The sequence below is a fragment of the Prionailurus bengalensis genome, chromosome C1, assembly GCF_016509475.1.
Source record: "Prionailurus bengalensis isolate Pbe53 chromosome C1, Fcat_Pben_1.1_paternal_pri, whole genome shotgun sequence".
Lineage (NCBI taxonomy): Eukaryota > Metazoa > Chordata > Mammalia > Carnivora > Felidae > Prionailurus > Prionailurus bengalensis.
The window spans coordinates 74678393-74695472 of NC_057345.1; the positions used below are offsets into that span (position 1 = coordinate 74678393).

General features: G+C 38.0%; 1 long non-coding RNA gene across 1 annotated transcript; it reads left to right on the forward strand.

The window, feature by feature from the left end:
• The first annotated feature begins 744 nt into the window (after positions 1-744).
• On the forward strand, positions 745-16482 carry LOC122479607. Its single transcript, XR_006296376.1, has 3 exons — positions 745-755; positions 6465-6474; positions 16297-16482. It is a non-coding gene; the product is annotated as an uncharacterized LOC122479607 (long non-coding RNA).
• The last annotated feature ends 598 nt before the right edge of the window (positions 16483-17080 follow it).

A 17080-nucleotide genomic window follows, 5' to 3' on the forward strand; every position in this document is an offset into this window, starting at 1 on the left:
AGATGGCAGCACTTCACAGTGGGAGCTATTCTGTGAAACTTCAGACAGACTTAGCCACTTTTTTTGTTTTCATGAATTCTTCAGCATAGCACATTATTTTATTATTTTTTAATGTGTATTTATTTTGGGGAGACAGAGAGACAGAGTGGGGCAGGGGCAGAGAGGGAGACACAGAAGCCTAAGTGGGCTCCAGGCTCAGAGCTGTCAGCACAGAGTCTGATGCGAGGCTTGAACCCAAGAAGAACGGGATCATCACCTGGGCCAAAGTCGGACACTCAACCGACTGAGCCACCCAGGAGCCCCGACATAGCACATTATTTTAAAAACAAATTCCTAGACCTATGCTAGCCTTTAGAATACACTGTTAAACTCTTAAATCTACCAGTGCTCAATCATATTCATTTGCCATGAAAACCCTTTTCTTAGCATAAGATAGAAGAGTCCAACAGTTCCTTTGGACCTACTACATATAAATTCTCTTTGGGGAAGTAAGGTGTAAGGATAAAGAAAGGAGCAAAGTTCCTTTATTCTTTGACTACAAGATCTTCACATCAAAATAGAGAAGTGGTTGATAGGTGGGGCACCTGGGTGGCTCAGTCGGTTACGCGTCCAGTCCAGCTTTAGCTCAGGTCATGATGTCACAGTTCGTGGGTTCCAGCCTTGTGTTGGGCTCTGTGCTGACAGCTCAGAGCCTGAAGCTCACTTCACATTCTGTGTCTACCTCTCTCTCTCTGCCCTTCCCCTGCTTGTGCTCTGTCTCTCTCACTCTCAAAATTAAACATTAAAAAAAAAAGTGGTCATTGGGTTAAGTATACTCAAAATTTTAGAAAGCTGCTTGTACAGAATGACATATCAGTGCTTTCCTAGTTTATGTCAAAGTGACCCTTCCAAATAGAATTACATTTTTACTATATGCACAGAAATACACACATGTGCATTCATTCATGTGCACACACATACACATATACATACACATGCCCCTTTACCATCCATGCTCCTGATTTGTCAAATGAGAGACAACCAAGAAGTGGTGACAAACAAGGAATTTTCTGTACTGAGGAGAAGGAAAATAAGTTTAAGAACTGGCTGCAGAAACTCACGGAGGAGAGAACTTTCTTTAATAGATATAACATTCCCATGTCTTTAGGTTTTGTATAGGGAGATAATTAATTTTATGTGTCCATTTGATGGGCCACAGTGCCCCAGATATTTGGTCAGATGTTATTCTGAATGTTCTTATAAAGGTGTTTTGGACAAGATTAACATTTAAATAAGTAGACTTCAAGTAAAGCAGATGATGTGGGTGGATCTCACCCAATAAGCTGTAAGCCTAAGTAAAACTAAAGTGTGACCTCCTTCAAACAAAAGGAAGGCTTTTAAGAAGTCATCTAATTTTCTTTCATAGCTTGCTGTACACATTGTGACCTATCCACCTTTTAATCACTCCATTATCCCATCTCTCATCCATTGATTCTAAATCCTCAATAAAATCTACTATATACATAGCCTTCAGTAGGTGGTATTTTGGAAAGTAAAGAGATTACATCAGTGTCCAGCAGTGTGATATAGTATGAAAACTAAACAGTGTATACAGGTGATTACATGCAGAGAAGTGATTGGGAGTTTAGAAGCAGCAGCAATTTCTACAGAAAAGATAAGCCCAAGATTCTTCAGGGGTGTTGGAAGATGGAAAAGCTAAGTGTCCCATTACCAGTGGGACAAGGATAAGGTGATCTTTGCAAATTGGGGATTTGTAAAAATCCAAAAGTTTGACCCAGGCATTATAGTTCTCATTATGCCACGTGGGTCACTAAAGCCTACACTTAGAATGTAATAAAGCCTAAATTTAGAATGCAATAGAAAAGAAAAAAGAGAAAGCAGAGAAAGGAGAAAAAAGTTAAAGAAAATAAAAAGGGAAATAATGGAGAAGAGCTATGCTTCAATCCCTATCAGTGCCTTAGACTCGCATATTTTGGTAACTTCTCTAAAATCAAAGGCACACCATACTGTAAAAGAATTCAATCTAAAATGGAACTGGAGGATATATGCGCCCTCAGGAAAACAAAACTTAAGGATTGAGACTGATTTCCCATAAACGCTTCATCTGCAGAAAACTCAACTCCAGCCAAGATCTCCCCTAACTCCATTGCTCCACCTCCTCTAGATCCACCTGTGTCCTCTTCTAATCCTTTCCTTTATCTGAACTCTCCGTCTTCTCTATTGCTGAAACATTACCAACTGAACCTATTAAAACTCCCCCTTTTAAAATTAGGTCTTCTGAAGATCCTGATAAATCATCAATTTCCTACATCTCATGGACCAAAGCTGAACTTAGACTATAACACAAGATTTTTCCCAAAGTAACAATGAGGATCCTCACACGTTTCCTCAAGAATTCAATATTTTAATTCAAACTTCTCTATTTATCAATTAATCTATATGCTTGTTGGAGAAGGCCAAACCCAGCATTGGATGAAATCTGTTAAATGAGAAAGACTTGAAAAATCTTTAGAATTCCAAATAATTCAACCACCACTTCTTTTATACGACCAAGCTTGTGCCATAGCCAGAAGGCTGCATCTTGCCATCCCAAGGGCTTTCCCTAAATCAGTAGACTGGAACAAAATTCAGGCATGCACCCAAAAGCCTGCCAAATCTGTTCATGATTACCATAGCAGACTTCACAGTGTTTTTAGAGAAAATTCTGGGCTCCCTATAAATGTTGAATCCAGCAGGGTAGGCTTTAAGTCAATCTTTATAAATGGTTTAAACAGAGATCTACAGAGATCTACTGAGATGTTTAAACTGATCAGATCCTGATCTGTTAGTCAGGAGAATCTACATAGAATGGGGAACATTGTCCACACCTGATCTGTCAATCTAGCTAATCAGTGAGCCTGCACCGGAGACGATAAATCCAAAAGAAAGGCAACTAAAATTTTAAAAGATTCAATTTCAACAGATGGAATCTCTTAAGCAAACTCTCCCCACTGGACTCTGTCATAATTGTAAAAAACCTGGCCTTTGGGGAAATGACTGCTAGAAATAAAAAATATTTTATCTAATTATCACGATAATTAGAGTTTTCCAAGAGCTAAGGATCAGACTCATCCTAATGATGGGGCTCTAAGGAAACACAAGGTCTGTTTCCCATTCTACAGTTAAATAGACTGAGGGAAACTATTCTCCAAATTGGGGGCCAATCCCTTGAAATATTAATTGACACAGGAGCTACTCCTCAGAGCAATACATTTATTCAAATATTAGTCATGTCAAATAAACCACAGTGGTTCCTATTTCTAAATCTATACACTTTTGTTTGAGACCTTTGCAAAACAAACACCCATTTCTCAGTGAAACAGTACCTATTCACTTACTAGTATAAGATTCCCTTAAAAAGTAAGTACGCTGTCGTTTCTTTCTTCCAAAAGAGAATAACCCTCAGGGTGCCTGGGTGGTTTCAGTCAGTTGAGTACCTGACTCTTGAATTCGCCTCAGGTCATGATCCCAGGTTTGTGGGATCAAGCCCCGCATATGGCCCTGCGCTGAGCATGGAACATGCTTGGTATTCTTTCCCTCTCCCCTTCTGCCTCTTTCCCTCCTGCTCTCTATTTCTCTAAAATAAGTAATAAAATAAATAAAATATGGAATAACCCTTGAGTTTGAATCCCCTAAATTTAAATCCCTTGAATCTACCCACCAGGAAAATCCAAACTCTTTTTCTTTCACATGTAGTTTACAAACCAGGGAAGATCAAACTTCAGATTCATTCTCATTATTAGATTTAATGTTCCTACTCTATGGGAAAAACCTCCAAGACCATAGTCAGAATTCATTCTGCACTCACTCCCCCTGGCATTAAGATCCAAATAGATCCCTTAAAACCCCTCCCCAGAATTAATACCATATAGACAAAGAAGCTTTACAGGGCATGAGACCTATCATAGAAGACTATACAACATAGAGTTGTTATCCTCTGCACCAATCCTTGTAACACCCTTATTTTACCTGTAAAAAACCCCCTAATGGTTGCAGATGAAGACTGTCCAAGATCTTCAAGCAATAAAAAACATTATTATTCCTCACTATCCTGTTGTTCCTAATTCCCATACAAGCATCTATCCTTACAAAAAGTAAATTTTTCATTGTGATCGATTTATGCAGTGCATTCAGTTGATAAGACTGAAGTTGTTAATATTGATACACATTTTTGCTTTTACCTGGGAAGGACAACAATATACATGGACAGCAATGGCCCAGGGTTTTACTGAAAGTTCTCACAAATTTTAAAACCTAGATGATATAAAAATTTCTGGAGGCTCCATCTCACTACAATATGGAGATGACTTTTCTCTCTGTTCACTGTCCCAAGCCTCCTCACAAGAAAATAGTATTTACCTGTTAAACTCTTAGCCCGTAAGGGATACAAGATCTCAAAAGAAAAGATGCAATTTATTCAAACTGAAACTGGATATTTAGTGCATTTAATCTCAAAACAAGAGTTATACCTAGATCCCAACAAGCTTCATGGCATCTTAAGATTTCCTAAACCTAAAACAAAATGTCAATTACAGGCTTTTCTTGGGCCAGCTGAGTTATTGTCACAACTGAATTCCAGTTTTCTCCTTAATGGCACAACCCTTATATGTCTTATTAAAAAAACACTAAATCTAATCTTATTATCTGGGAAAAACAAGATAACTTGACATTTAAAACCTTGAAGGGAAGCTTAATAAATTCACATACTCTTGCACATCCAAACTATCAGCTCTTTTCCTTTTTGTATATGAAAAAGAGGGAAATTTCTTTAAAGTATTTACCCACAAAACATGGGGTCTACCACCAATCTCTAGGTTATGACAGCCAACAATTATATCCCATGGACTGAGGTCATATTCCATGCCTTAAGGTTATCCCTGCTACTGCCTTTCTGGTAAAGATCACTGAAGAAATAGTTATGAGATCCTCCTTGACCATCTTTGTAACTCAAGGTATTGTTGCTCTCTTGAACTCACAACATAACTAACACCTTTCAGGAAGCCATCTAACTTCTTATGAAATTCTCTTGCTAACTGCTCCTCAGATCACTCTTATTTATTGTAACAAACTCAAACCTGCTCCCTTTCTCACTTCTTCCATGGATGAAATCTCCATGACGGTTTGACTTTGATGAATCACATATTAACCCCTCATGATGACTTTTGCCTACTTCAGCCCAATAAGCCAAATTACATGCTCTTATTCAAGCATGTATTCTTGCTAAAGCTAAAGCCACTAACATCCATACTAATAGTCAATATGCCTTTGAAATAACCCATGATTTTGGATTTTATGGAAGCAACAAGGTTTTCCTACTTGCAGCAGAAACAGAATTTAAGATGGTTCTTATGTCCAAAGTTTATTAGATGCTATACTCCCATCAGCGGCTCTTAAAGCTTATTAAAGTCCCTAAGCATTCTAAGTCTGTCTGTTGAAGCCAAAGGAAACCACTCACTGATGCCTCCACAAAAAATGCTGTTCCTATGGGATCCATAGACCACACTTCTGTCATGGTCCAGAAAACTACTTCCCCTAGTGATGACCTAAGAAAATTACCCAGGCAAATACAAACAATTGGTTTCTGAAAGAGAAAAAGACAATTTGAGAGCTAAAAGCTGTTGGTATCATGAAGAAATGAAACTTTGGTTCTGACCCAATAATAAACTGGTACTGTCAGAAAATCTAAAATTTCCATTATTAACTACCATTCACAGATGAAATCACTGGTCAAGTGATAAAATAATAATGTTCATGAATCAACATTGGTGGAAAACATCTGCAAGGCCACGAAAAGCACTTACCTTGGTCATTTCACCATACTAAATTTAACCCAGGGAAGACTATCCATACTGCCCCTGAGGCATTTTAGTTTACCCGGTGGACCATTTGAGGTTTGGCAGATGAATTTCATACAATTGCCTCCATCTCATGGATATAAATATGTTCTAAGTAATGGTATGCATGTTTTCACATTGGACTGAAGTTTTCCTGTATAGATAAGGAACTACCTTCTCTGTAGCTAAAATCCTACTAGAAAATATTCCCCCCTACCCCCACCCCCACCTTAAAGTTCATAGTGAACAGGGAACTCACTTTACTGGTCAGAAACTTAGACAAGTCTGTGGTGTCTGACCAGTTTTGTGGCACTTTTATTGTGCTTATTATCTTCAGGGATTGTCTAACATACAAATGGAATTATTAAGACTCAGCTAAATTAGGTGAAACCCTTCAAGTACCCTGGCCAAAAACATTACTGTCAGTTCTTCTAAATCTTAGATCTACTCCCTTCGGAATTCATAAACTTTCACCTTTTGAAATAATTACACAATGACTGATACACTTAGCCCCATTTTTTTTGACCCACAACTAATAAAGAGGGATATATTTCAATTTTGCAAAAGCCTGTTCAAATCCATAGAAAATAGTCACCATCTGGTAGAACAATCTTTATACAGAGCACTCCCTGGAAACAGAGGCATCAAACATCACACCTTATAGCCCAGAGATTTCTTCTCATGGAAAAGACATCTCCAGTGACTCTTTGCAACATCACTGGAAAGGCCTTTACTAGGTGCTGTTAACTAACCCTTGGGAAGACAAATTTAAAGGAATAAACTCCTAGATTCATGCATCACATCTAAAGAAAGCCCCCAAACCTGAGTGAACCTATATACCAACTGGTGACCTGAAACTGAAAATTTCTAGGCCAAATTTCATGGCATCTGAAGTAGACAGCTTACTCAAAATACCTGGGCCAAGCCTATATAACTTTCCTGTTTGGTTGGTTTTTTTAATTACTCTGTGTTTAGTTAAATTAGGTCATTCAGGCCTTCAACTGTTCTTTTTCTAGTTTTACCATTGTTCTTCACTTTAGTTTCAACACATCCTTTTATCCCCACCTTACAAAAACTTTGATTCTGCTAAACATACTATCAGATTTGTGCCAGAGCAAATATTACTCATGATAAACTTGAATTGGTGGCCTGGTCACTATCTTGAGAAGGATGGCAAAATTTATCTGATAAACATGTAGGATTTTCCTTTGGTAACTTTGGAGCCACACATTTCCTTCCTTCCTTCTGGAAAAAGGCACCAAATATTATGGCTTTCCATTTTTGGATAAATGGCTATCCCTCAGTCAGTTCTGGAATATTACTCCAAATTTTTCTTTGTTTCAAAATCGATGATGGGAATGTCAAAACTCTAGGATATCTCCCACTTAATATTTGTAACGATATTATTTTGTATGACCCAGATGAATATGAATTCACATCCCATTGAAATACAGAAGACTATATCAACTCATCCATTAATGTATCTCTACAATGGAACAATGAAAGCCATAACAAGACCAGGAAATGAAAAGCTTATGTGCTCCCACTCAATGGTACTCCATTAGGAATTGACCAAAAATATGGTAAATGATGGAGAAACTTAACTTGCTTTTTCTCCAGAGATTTTCCAAACTTCCACCAAAATCCTACTTATACTAGACCAGCTCACTTGTTACTTTAGATCTATAAGTGTTTCTACTTAGAAATTTAAGGCATCACATAACCATCTCCACAATGTTAGTGAAACTGATTATCATGTGCTCTGTATAAAAGCCTGTATTTCCAATTATGAGATCTCCTCTTTCATTCCAGGGAAAAGAATCTGAGCAAAGAGACCCAACTATGTGTTACCCTTGGAAGACATTAGGTATTTCTTTTTGAGGAGAAAAAAAATATATATTTTATGCTTCCTCTGAATAGGAAGGAATGTTGTGGGATCATTGTCCTCACCCTTGACACAAAAATTAGAAAAATGTTTCATTCTGCTGCTTTTATAGCTTATTTGGAGTCTGTCCTATCAACTTAAAAGGATGCTTTGGAACTGGGAATGTTATAATTTGGGTGGCTGCCTACATATAACCCTGCAGTAGACAGAAAGGGTTTGGGGCATACTTCTGACAGAGCTTTTTTCCCTTGGATTGGAATAGCAAACCTTGAAAAAGCAATTCACAATATTTCTATAGTCATGTCTACCACTTTCAATACTTCTGTCCAAGCTTCTGAATATCAACAAACCCAAATAGACAGCCTTGCAGAAGTAACCCTACAAATCCACAGAGCCCTAAACCTCCTCACTGCTCCACAAGGGGAAGCTGTACCTTACTTGGGGAAGAATGCTGTTTTTATGTCAGTAAGTCAGGGAAAGTAACATAAGAATTAAAAATAATGAAGGACAACATCAAGATGCTAGCAGAAGGTGGCCAAACTCCCAGAACTTAGGACACTGTTGATCTATTTAACATAGGCAAGTGGGGAAACTGGTTGAGAGGTGTATTTCAATCAGTAGGTGTCATTGAGCTTCTGGTCCTCAGTTTAACCTTTTTAACTAAATTTCTAGTGTTTTGCATTAGTAAACAAATGCCTTCTTCCTGAGTGTATGTACAAATAAAATTATTGTCCTGCCAAGGGCTTTTCCTGAAACTCAACTGATCATGGAAACTAAATGGTCCATCTTAGAGGGACATAGATGAGATTTTTCATTTTCAACCCTCGTGTTGCCCAAATGAGGTCAGTGAAATTCCGTATCATTTCCTTCCCCTCCTGGGACAAGACTCTTGAGGATGGCCTTCCTCAGCTTCATGGAAAAAGACACCTGATGGTCCTCCTCAGCTTCATAGAACATACAAAAAAATCCACATGTAAAGAATTATACCTTTGACAAAATAATAATGAACAACATCTGAATACCATAATTGGTCAGCAATGCTTTGTGCAAAGGATCTTCAGAGAAGGGAGAAAACATGAAAGGATTTCAATGTAAAATGGGACCAGAGGATATAAAATGTAAAATCTCACATATGTCCCCTCAGGAAAACAAAATTTAAGGACTGGGAAACTGATTTCCTATAAATGCCTGTTTATAGAAAACTGATAGTATTGGAATTTTCTTAAATAATATGGAGACGGTCAAGGAGTTGCTTAATATCAACCCAGGAAATTTTTGCTTACGGTTTTTACAGACATGAACAAGAAATGATTCAGATTGGGCTGATCTCACAAAGTAAGCTAAATTGATCTTTGTTTGTATGACTGGGTTGGTTTTGTCTGCTTGCAGAATTTTCAAAGCTGGCCACAATTTTTTTTTCTTTTAACAGACCTAACTAAACTCTCCCCTCTTTACATTCCTTTTTATATTCCCATAAATACACCTGTCCCAGACCTTAACAGACTCATCTGTGGCTTGATACAGTTTTCATGGCCTGAATTGCAATTCCCCTGCTATTCCTGAATAAGCTCATAATTTTGACAATTTTGAACTTGTCTTAGTTTACCTCTTTATTTAGGCTGCCAACATCATCCGACATTATTTTTAAGATCCATCCCTATCTGACTCCAAAATGTCTTTTCAGCCACATCTACCACTAAGTCTATGTGTTATAACTCAGGCCACTGGCTGGTGACCACTGGATGAGCAGAGACGGGACCCAATTTGAACTGGTAAGGCCCTCACTTCTTAGGGAAGGAGTAAAGCATGGAAAAGAGCTTTGGCAGAGGGCTTGTGGCTCCAAAGATGTTGGCTAGTCAAGTCAGGCATCTATCTTCTCTCTCCTCAGTTTGGTCTTGGTTGAAAAGGGGGTAAGTAGAGTGCAGAAATCTTCCTTCTATCCAACTAAGAGGATCTTAATATAATCTTGAGGATAAAATCCAAAGATGTGCGTTATTACACGTTTTAATTATGCTCTGCCTTTCACTGAATTGAAAAACCAAGAAAGTTCCTTCTGTGTTCTCTGTGGTTCCTCTTCATTGGCACATTGAAGACTTATATCTACTGGCCTGAAGAAGAGATTGTTATAGGTTTAAAAGGAAATTAGTAGAGGGGAGATACATTTGTCACACTGAAGAAACTCATCCTGCTCCTACCATAATGGAGAATTGCAATGATTTAGTCACTGGGATGAAACTTCCCTTTATTAGCTAGGAAAAGTTTAATGAGCAAAAGAAAGAAACAATGCAGTTTGGTCCCTGACCAGACTTAGAGCTTTTCTCTCACCACTCTTTCTTTTTTCACTAGGCTACAAACACATGAGATTTCAATGCACCAAGCTTGTTCTCACCTCAGGTCTTCACACATTGCTTATCTACCTCCTTGAAATGCTTGGATCTTAACACAGTGATTCCTTTTCAATATTTAGTCTCTGCTCTATTGTCCCCATCCCTAAAGGCTTTTCCTGACTGCTCCAAAAATAGTATCCAATATACCCCAAAACATACCCAATCACTTTCTATTCTCTACCTAGCACTTGTCATTTTATGACATCCATCCATTTCTTTCTCTTTCTTTTCTTTCTTTCTTTCTTTCCTTCCTTCCTTCCTTCCATCATCTATTTATCTATCTAATCATCTAATAATTATCTTTTTTAATCTTTATAAAATATCCCCAATAGGATCTAAATTCCATAAAAGCAAGTGCTTTTTCTGTCGGTTCCCTGCTCTATCACTAGCATGTAGAACAGTGTATCCTACACATAGTAGGTGGTCATGGATGAAAACTAGTACTTAAAGGGATTTTGGGGAGAGTGTTCATCTACTATCCTTTGTTTCAATATGTGCATTAACAACAAATGATTCTTATCTATTCCTCAAAATGAGACCAGTGAGACCTCTAGCTAAGATATTTTTGTTCACTAATAAGATTCTGCCTAGAATGTAATAAATTTATATATATAATTTTTTAAAAATTGCAACCATTCAGGCTTTTTCACTAAATGTGATCAACCCTTCCCCAAATTAATACATTATTAAGATTTTAGTAACATAATGATTTACCAAATATCTCAAAATGCTTTTTCCTTTGTTAAATAAAATCTAAAGGAAATGACTAATTAGTCAATTTGAATGATTTCCAAATAACACCACCAGCCTGTGTTTGTCTATACTACCAAGGTGAATTATTCATTAGCATTTATGAGAAGTGCCTGAAGAACACTAGCAGTGGGAGTAAAACAACCTGGAATGGTTTTTAAATGACCTTCCAAGCAACTTGGATTAACACTGGCATTATTCTCCCTGTACAAATCGAGTTAAAATTTTCCATGTGTCAGGTCTCAGAAGAAGGCAGTGAAGGAGTACTGTCTTAGAGAGGAAATGACCTTCTGCACCTCCTACAATTAGATTTTGCTTCTTTCTCTGTCTGTAGTGTCCGTGCGTCACTGTGTGTCTGTGGGAAGAGAGAGGAGGACAGAGAAGTAGAGATAGAAGCAGAGAAGAGAAAGGAGAGTCAGAGAAAGATGAGAGGAAGGGGGAAGAAGACTGGGATGAGGGACAAAGAAATAGGAACAAACAAAAGGAGAGATGGGGCATGATGGAAAAAAATAAAAAAAAAATCCATGAAATACAAGAAATAAAATGGAGCCAGCAGGGAGGGAGAGGAAGGGAGGAAACCGGCGATAGAAAGGACAGATTCAGAGGCAGGCTTTCCCTTGAGTTGGCACACCAGGTTTCCAGGTTCCCAGGAGTTCTCCCAGGTGTGCAGGGTCACCTGACTTAATACTGATTAAAAGTGTAAATTGCAACAGAAAAAGAGAAAAAGGAATTGTCTTGTTGCTTCTTTCCTGTGAGGTCACACTCCCTGGTTGTAGCTGAGCCTGCTGCTAGGCACACCCCTCTTGTTTAATAAAATTGTATTAACTTTATCCCTGCCCTTGATTTGTGGCTTTCTCACGTTGTGAGGAATAAATAATAAATGATTGTAAAGCACTTGTACATATGAAATGCCGCATAAATGCTTAATAATAATCAGCTTAGGCCAGGAAGCCAGGGGGGTTGAATAGAAATCATTGCACGCGGCCATTCTTGTTTATGTGGCTAAAATTGTCCTGTGTGTTGTCTCCACGTAAAATCATCCTGCAGATTTAATTTTCACCCATTCAAGAATCCACTTCTCTGCAAACTCAACAACCTTTGTTCCCCCATGCCTACAGTAATGTCATTTACAATTGTACAATATAACTGCAACAACCCATCTTTGCCTGTTCATTTCAGCCTGGTTTTTGTGGCATCCCCTCTCTCCTTGTTAGCCCTTCCAAATCCCCACAAGTGCTGTTTTGAGTCATCATTTCTTATCCCTTGGAGATGCCTGTTCCACTCTATCTTTGGAAAAATATCTGTTTCTCAGACTTGGATTTCACTGCACTTGCTTTTGGGGAATCCAATGTAGTCAAGTTGGTGGTTCTTTGCTACTCTTCACACATGCATTCATTTAATCATTTTCTCACTCAGCACTTACTGATGGAGTGTTGTGCTCAGCACTGGAGATACAGTGGAAACCAAGACAGAGAGAGTGTGCATTGTGTAAGGAAATCAAGCTGGGTAATTCTGGCATAGTTTGGAAGATGCTACAATCAGAGTAATCATGGGGTAAAGGGAAGTCAGCGTGAAGGCAGCATGAAGTAGGAAATTCTGGTAGGGTCTGAGATTATTTTCTTTCCTTTTATTTTCAAATGTCTTCAAAAGCCTTTCTGTTTGCTATTTAACATGTGGAAACTCCCTTGGTTTGACCTGGTTGTGGATAGGAAGGAGTGGTTCAGATCCAGGGAAAAAGCCCAGATCGCCCTCTCCTAGTCATTTGGAAGGAGAAAGGGCATTCTCCATCACCTCTGTTTGTTTCAGCCTCTTTTATTCTTCTTTTTTAAGTTTACTTATTTATTTTGAGAGAGAGAGAGAGAAGAGAGAGAGCGAGTGAGAGCAAGCATGAAATGGGAAGGGGCAGAGAGAGAGGGAGAGACAGAGAATCCCAAGCAGGCTCCATACTGTCAGCACAGAGCCCAAAGCAGGGCTCAAACCCATGTATCATGAGATCATAACCTGAGCCAAAACCAAGAGTTGGATGTTTAACTAACTGAGCCATGCAGGCACCCATACCCCTGCTTCAATTTCTGATAGGTGGGACCCAACTTCTGGGAGTTGCCAAGAATGATCCTTTGCTGATATAACCGTCTATTTTCAACCTGGAGTCTGTATTTTCAAAAGAAGATAATGTCTGAATTTGTATTAGTACATTTAATGACCAAAAAAAGTACATGCTTACTACAGAAAATAAAATGAAAATAAAGATAAGCAAAAATAAATTAACTGCAACCAGAGCACTCATCGGGAACCATTTTTATCATTTAGTGCATATCCTACCAGACTTCCTCCATGTTTATATTACATAAAAATGTGCCTTAAGGTACATATTCCTCAATTCCAAAGTATTACATTTCTCTTCAATGCGTATTATACTATACTCCGTATACATTCATATTGGTTTATTGGCTTTTTTACACAAAATATCAAAAACATAGTTTCATATCAAAATGTATTTAATCGTGATTTCTAATGACTCCGTCATATTCCATTATGCATGTTTATTTTAAAGTTTGAGATATATGCATTGGTGCAGTTGGAATTACTGGGTAGACGTATGCCTGTATTAAAGTTTTTGTTACCTCGCCAGAACGCACTCCACAGAGACTGAACTGGTTCATGCTCTTATCTCCCGTATCAGACCCCTGTCCACACCACTTATCCTGCCTTATCCCCCCATACACCCCTTTGCCAAAATGAAGTACTCTCAAGGAAGATATGTTTGAAACTCCACAATTTTAATTTTTCCTCTACTTTCCCATCCGTTCCCTTGTGGCATGAGAATTAGTGGGCCTTGGGTTTTCAAACAGGTGGAGAAGGCTGCAGGGTGTATAATTGCTTTTGGTGAAACCATCAACGTCCACGTTTAGTTCTTCCTGCTCCACTTCCTCCAATTCAATTAGGCTGTTCTTACCAGGGGGAGAGTTTTCAAAGCATCAGATGAAGTGTTACCTCATGATTAATAATTCATGACAAGAAATGAAGATTGGGAAAGGTAATAATGCCCTCCAAGCTGTTTTTCTCCACCACTCCCTTGTTCTCATTCACATAAAATGCTGTGTCTCAATCGTTAAAGCAAACATACAAAGTTTCACTGCCCCATAAACCAAAGATCCAAAGCAGGAATTCATAAGCTTTTTGAAGTCCTAAGCCCCTTCGAGGATCTTGTGAAAGCTACAGACTCTCCTAAAGGAAAAAAACAAAAATGAGCATGATAGCATGCACAGATATTGTGCTTCTAATTCCCTGGGTCAGGCACCACTGGAAGATCATCCAAGGACTCCCTAGGTTATAATCTCTGGACAAACAAAAAGATTTAAAAAATGAAGAACCAGGACGAGCCCAAAAGGAATCAAAGTAGAACAGGAAGTTTCATATGCATTGCCTCGACTTTCTGTGCCCACATTTGCAATGCAACGAAGAAATTCCTTCAAGCGTGATTTATTCAGTTTTTAGGTATTTTGTGAGGGGACCAGTGAGTTAGCAGACAATTAGTAGAGTGGATTTTGGCAAATGCGTAGATTATAGGGCGAATCAAATAGGGGTGAGGGTGAGGGCATGGTTAATGTTTAGATCTATTTGCAAGACTACTATAGAGTCTGCAGATTTTTTTCTCGCCAAGTGCTATCAGCCATAAAATGTCCAAGGCAGTGGGTCACACCCACTGCTTCATGCTCTGCTACTTGGCATTCCTCTAAGTTCTTCCTCAATTGTCATATCTCCACAGGCCATAACAAGGGACAACAGTCAGCAGCAATTCAATTTCGACCTCCATCTGCTGGCAATAACAACATAAGGGGGAAATTAATGTACACTCACACACTTGTCATTATAATAGCCCAAATTTGTTTTTATAGTACGACTTTCTTCCAAGGAAGTCAAAAAACAATTTGTATTCGAATTCCCAAATAGCAACTCACCTGGTAGGTAGATAGCTAAAATAATCATCCCCATTTTTGAAGGCACAGAGATGCTAAAAATTTGTCAAAGGCCACCTAGCACTTCCATGTTGAGGTATGCTTATCAGAAAAGCTCTCTGGAAGCCATTTTGGTGTACCTTAAAATCTGATATCTGATGTGCAAGCCAGAGAGATTACATAAACATACAGCAAAATATTTGTGTTCTACTAGCTAACATAGTATTTCTTCACCAAATTTTCTCCCTCTAATTTGTTCTCATTCCCTAAACCTAAAACCTATAATTTTCTATTTACCAATTCTGTGATTTTGAAAAGTTACTTAATCTCCCTCTTCTTCCACTTTTCCCTCTGTGAAATGGAAATAATAGAAGGCAACTCATAGATTTGTTATGAGAATTACATGAAAAAAGAAGATTCCTCAATATATACAGGGCATCCATAAAATCTGGAAATATAAATACCATAATTTTATATTTTTTACAGATTGATGAAAGCTGAATGTGTTGAGCTGATACTGCTAAGCTGATGAAGGGCTGATCCTGACAATAAATAGCAGAGCCTTTTAATGCATATTACTTTGAAAGAGCTGCCATTTCTCATAGCACACTTAGAAAGGTGGTTTAAACATTCAAAGATATAGTCAGTCTGTTGTACAAACTCTTTTGTCAACTCTGATCCATTTCCAAGAAGGTGAAGGAAGCAGTCATAGCCAAGGTCGTAGCCAGTACAAACTGGCCAACTTGCCAAACACCCAAGGGATAGGAGGTGCCTTGCAGAACCATTCAAAAGATTTCCAAAGTACCTGCCCTTTAACCATACAAGTTGTAAGTTCTTCAGAGCTTATCTGAGGGTGATACCCAGCACGATGAGAGACAATATGCTGAGTATATCAGAAAGCCCACTGAACAAATCATATATTGTAATATCAATAGCTACTTATTATACCCATCTGTCTTTGTTTCCAAGTTTTTGGTCACCTATAGTAAGTGATTATTAAATGTTTATTATTACTATTTATGGTCTAAGAGGAAAAACTTTTTAAAGATATTTCACAATCCACTATGTTATCATTTTTTATATAATCACACTTTGGCACCAGAATAAGGGTAGAGGAATCACTAGCTAGAACTAATGATTCTCTTCCATTTGTGGTTCCCTAGTGTTCTCTTTTGTTATTAGCTTACCAACATGCCTCAATTTTTTAAGAAAATACAAGCAGTCTTTCCGCGTCGATAGTACTTTCACAACCACGGCGAATGTTCCTAAAACCCGCCAAACTTTCTGCAAGAAGTATGGCAAGCTCCAACCCCACAAAGTTACCCAGTAAAAGAAAGGCAAAGATTCTCTATGCCCAGGGAAAGCGGTGTTATAACAGGAAGCAGAGTGGCTATGGTAGGCAAACTAAGCCGAATTTCTGGAGAAAGGCTAAAACTATAAAGAAGATTGTGCTGAAGCTTGAATGTGTTGAGCCCAACTGCAGATCTAAGAGAATGCTGGCTATTAAGGGATGCAAACATTTTGAACTGGGAGGAGATAAGAAGAGAAAGAGCCAAGTGATCCAGTTCTAAGCCTCATATTTTGTTACATTATGAAGACAATATAATCTTGCAGTTATGTTCACTTCAGAAAAGAAAAGAAAAGAAAAGAAAAGAAAAGAAAAGAAAAGAAAAGAAAAGAAAAAAGAAAATACAAGCAGTGAAATTAGCCTGCATGTATTTCCTGGCCATTCTTCCATAAAATTTACATATTCTTTTCTCTACTTCCTATGTCAGAGTCCTTCTCATAAAGAGATATTAGTACTAAAGCTGAGTTTGATTCATGAAAACATTGTATTCAGAAACCAAAAATAGTTATACAAAAAAGAACAATATCTTTGTATACACACTATAATAACAGCAATTTATTTCTGATCACTTGTGTTATGCTCTCTGGAGGAGGTTTAATGGCAGATTTCTGATGGCCAATTCCATAAAAGAAATCATGAGCATATTATATATGGAGAAATTTTGAAAAACCTATCTTTGCTATGCTCACCACCAATAAAGATATAAAGAACTTCCCAAACAGGAGATATACATGTATTACATAATTTAAATATTATGTAGTATGCCGTCATATCAAATGGATCTGTTTCATCAGGTACCTTGGACCGATCTTAATTCTCTAGTTTAGGGTGCTTAGTGTGATGTAGACTGGCCAAATGGGGAAATCCAAGAAATGTCT